Below are 4,324 nucleotides of genomic sequence, written 5' to 3' on the forward strand. Positions count from 1 at the left end.
CGTTGGCCCGGGATCATAACTATTGTCCCCGCATTGACGCTAACATTGGACGCACCTGCTATTCCTGTCGTGGCTGCCCCCGTAATGAAGCGGCCTCTGCGCGATATTTCTCACCATGGGCCAACGCTAGCCACCTGTGGGAGACGGTCCATGTTGATTTTGCTAGGCAGTTTCAAAAAGCTACGTGGTTGTTGGTGTTGACGCCCACTCGATCTTCCCTTATGTGGAGCGAATCTCGTGCTCTACCACCCCTCCTACCATCCGTGCCTTCTCGATGTATTCGCCATCATAGGAGTACCACGTATTCTGGGGTCAGGCGGTGGGGCCACTATACAGTCCATAAATCAGAACTATTCGCATGTCTTGATGTACTCAGGTACCTTCGCTTGTGTATATCTTGCACAAGAGGTAACGCAACACAAACTGGCGATGGCGGGAGCACCACATGCGACACACTTTTAGCCGTGCGTTTGTTCTATTCTTATCGTAACGATTTTGCTTACAGACCTTTTTGATTTACTGTGATTTCGCATAATTACTGCATATTGTTTTACATATAAGCTCACTTTTATCTCTTTGGAACGCCGAGATGCTTCTGCCTCGAATAAACAAATAACGGTAATTTTATACACACTGCTCAAAAGAATTAGAGGAACAAGACTTTCGAAATCTGCTGACGACTGGGTTTGTTCTAAATTTATACATTTATCTTTCACAATTTCCGCACGCAAATAACGATCGTTACATTCTCGTTCATTCACATAACAAGAATTGAAATGAAACTTCCTGGCAGATTAAAACTATGTGCCGGACCGAGACTCGAACTCGGGACCTTTGCCTTTTTCGGGCAAGTGCTCTACCAACTGAGCTACCCAAGCACGACTCACGCCCCGTCCTCACAGCTTTACTTCTGCCAGTACCTCGTCTCCTACCTTCCAAACTTTACAGAAGCTCTCCTGCGAACCTACAGAACTAGCACTCCTGAAAGAAAGGATGTTGCGGAGACATGGCTTAGCCACAGCATGGGGGATGTTTCCAGAATGAGATTTTCACTCTGCAGCGGAGTGCGAACTGATATGAAACTTCCTGGCAGATTAAAACTGTGTGCCGGACCGAGACTCGAACTCGGGACCTTTGCCTTTCGCGGTCAAGTGCTCTACCAACTGAGCTACCCAAGCACGACTCACGCCCCGTCCTCACAGCTTTACTTCTGCCAGTACCTCGTCTCCTACCTTCCAAACTTTACAGAATCCCCTTCGAACCTGCAGAACTAGCAGTCCTGAAAGAAAGGATATTGCGGAGACATGGCTTAGCCACAGCCTGGGGGATGTTTCCAGAATGAGATTTTCAGCAGGTTCGCAGGAGAGCTTCTGTAAAGTTTGGAAGGGAGGAGACGAGGTACTGGCAGAAGTAAAGCTGTGAGGACGGGGCGTTGGTTGAATACAGCACACACAAATGCCAACGGCCGTCTGTGTACTAGCTGGCCGATGTGGCCGAGCGGTTCTAGGCGCTTCAATCTGGAACCGCGCGACCGCTACGGTCGCAGGTTCGAATCCTGCCTCTGGCATGGATGTGTGTGATGTCCTTAGGTTAGTTAGGTTTATGTAGTTCTAAGTTCTAGGGGACTGATGACCTCAGATGTTAAGTCCCATAGTGCTCAGAGCCAGTTGAACCATTTTGTACTTCTCTAGAGCACGCAGCGACACGGGTAGTCACATCCTTCGCAGGGGCCACCTGACAGTGTAATGCATAACACAGCCGAGCTATGGCGAAAGACTTTAATTGTTGCTCACACAGAAAGCGAAGATCTCAAGCTATACAATACATGACCACAGGTACCACCTGCATCAAAATACATTTAACGTACCGGATGGTGATACAGGTGTTCCCGTAATTCTTTTAAGCAGTACAGTTCCGTGATATAGTTACGTGGTAGCCGCGCGGCAACATTTAAAGCTCTGAAGCATCACCTCCATACCATATCTCTTTTTTACATTTTATTGTTTGTTGGTGGATTGCAAGCGAAACACGAATATAACTGAGGTACGTTGAACATAACCTACTGAGCCACAGTAATTTACTGCCAGAATATCTCAGCAAAAACGAGAAATAGCGTCCTGGCAAATGTCCAACATGATGAATTCAGTGCCCGAAGCGTCAGCTAGGTGCGGCGTTGAACCTCGCTGCACTCAAAGTGCACTACTGGCCATTAAAATTGCTACACCGCGAAGATGACGTGCTACAGAAATGAAATTTAACCGACAGGAAGAAGATGCTGTGATATGCAAATGATTAGCTTTTCAGAGCATTCACACAAGATTGGCGCCGGTGGCGACACCTACAACGTGCTGACATGAGCAAAGTTTCCAACCGATTTCTCATACACAAGCAGCAGTTGACCGGCGTTGCCTGGTGAAACATTGTTGTGATGCCTCGTGTAAGGAGGAGAAATGCGTACCATCACATTTCCGACTTTGATAAAGGTCGGATTGTAGCCTATCGCGATTGCGGTTTATCGTATCGCGACATAGCTGCTCGCGTTGGACGAGACGCAATGACTGTTAGCAGAATATGAAATCGGTGGGTTCAGGAGGGTAATACGGAACGCCGTGCTGGATCCCAACGGCCTCGTGTCACTAGCAGTCGGGATGACAGGCATCTTATCCGCATGGTTGTAACGGATCATGCAGCCACGTCTCGATCCCTGAGTCAACAGATGGGGACGTTTGCAAGACAACCATCTGCACTAACAGTTCGACAACGTTTGCAGCAGCATGGACTATCAGCTCGGAGACCATGGCTGCGGTTATCCTTGACGCTGCATCACATGCAGGAGTGCCTGCGATGGTGTACTCAATGACGAACCTTGGTGCACGAATGGCAGAACGTCATTTTTTTGGATGAATCCAGGTTCTGTTTATCGCATCATGATGGTCGCATCCGTGTTTGGCGACTTCGCGGTGAACGCACATTGGAAGCTTGTATTCGTCATCGCCATACTGGCGTATCACCCGGCGTGATGGTATGGGGTGCCATTGATTACACGTCTCGGTCACCTCTTGTTCGCATTGACGGCACTTTGAACAGTGGACGTTACATTTCAGATGTGTTACAACCCGTTGCTCTACCCTTCATTCGATCCCTGCGAAACTGTACATTTCAGCAGGATAATGCACGACCGGATGTTGCAGGTCCTGTACGGGCCTTTCTGGATACAGAAAATGTTCGACTGCTGCCCTGGGCAGCACATTCTCCAGATCTCTCACCAATTGAAAACGTCTGTTCAATGGTGGCCGAGCAACTGGCTCGTCACAATACACCAGTCACTACTCTTGATGAACTGTGGTATCGTGTTGAAGCTGTATGGACAGCTGTATCTCTACACGCCATCCAGGCTCTGTTTGACTCAATGCCCAGGCGTATAAAGGCCGTTATTACGGCCAAAGATGGTTGTTCTGGGTACTGATTTCTCAGGATCTATGCACCCAAATTGCGTGAAAATGTAATCACATGTCAGTTCTAGTACAATATATTTGTCCAGTGAATACCCGTTTATCATCTGCATTTCTTCTTGCTGTAGCAATTTTAATGGCCAGTAGTGTAGATAAAGCGGTGGCACGACAAGAGTAATTTACCGGCTTCCAAAGTCGAGGCTGGGATGTTATCGACGCCTCTGCTAGACAACTTGTTAGATGCCACCTTTATGGAACGTCACCAGATGGCTTCACAAAGTTCACAAAATTGTCGAACAAGTTGGTAAATATGAATCTGAATCCAGCTACTATGGTGGAAAGCTGAAGTTACCCTAATATGAGATAGTGTGCCTAATATGTGATATTGCCGTGTATTAGGATATCCATGCTATCAAATATTAGGAATAAGCCGTCTTGCGCTGTAACGCTAGCCTCAGAGTTAAGCTTTTCCATTTGAATTCATTATAGCGAATGAAACAGTAGTCCGTGAAGAATATAACCGTATGGATAGTGTTGAAACATCTACTCAGCGTCAGCTGTTAAGGACCTACAAGCACACACTCTCAATGAACCTGAAATGCAACACTTATAAAAGCAATTATTCTCGACAATGAGCTTTGAGAACTAACTTCTGAAACTTCCCAGTAGAGCTGATCACTTACGTTAGTCAGAATCTAGCTGTTTTACATTAGCGAACTCTCCATCAATATGCCTCTTTTCTCTATATTCAAAATCATTTCGAGTAATGATACTATCATTTGGATAAATGAAAAACGTCAGATCAGAACATAAATAGCCATTTCCTCAAATTAAATTCTAATTTCGGTTAGAGTGTAGCGTAAGAGTATTGC

The 4,324-nt window shown here is 46.4% G+C and overlaps 1 non-coding gene across 1 annotated transcript; it reads right to left on the bottom strand.

Moving 5' to 3' along the window:
- Positions 1–804: 804 nt before the first annotated feature.
- On the bottom strand, positions 805–879 carry Trnaf-aaa. The gene has a single exon. It is a non-coding gene; the product is annotated as a tRNA-Phe (tRNA).
- Between the last annotated feature and the right edge of the window lie 3,445 nt (positions 880–4,324).

Source organism: Schistocerca piceifrons, chromosome 1 (assembly GCF_021461385.2).
Source record: "Schistocerca piceifrons isolate TAMUIC-IGC-003096 chromosome 1, iqSchPice1.1, whole genome shotgun sequence".
In the NCBI taxonomy this organism is placed as follows: domain Eukaryota; kingdom Metazoa; phylum Arthropoda; class Insecta; order Orthoptera; family Acrididae; genus Schistocerca; species Schistocerca piceifrons.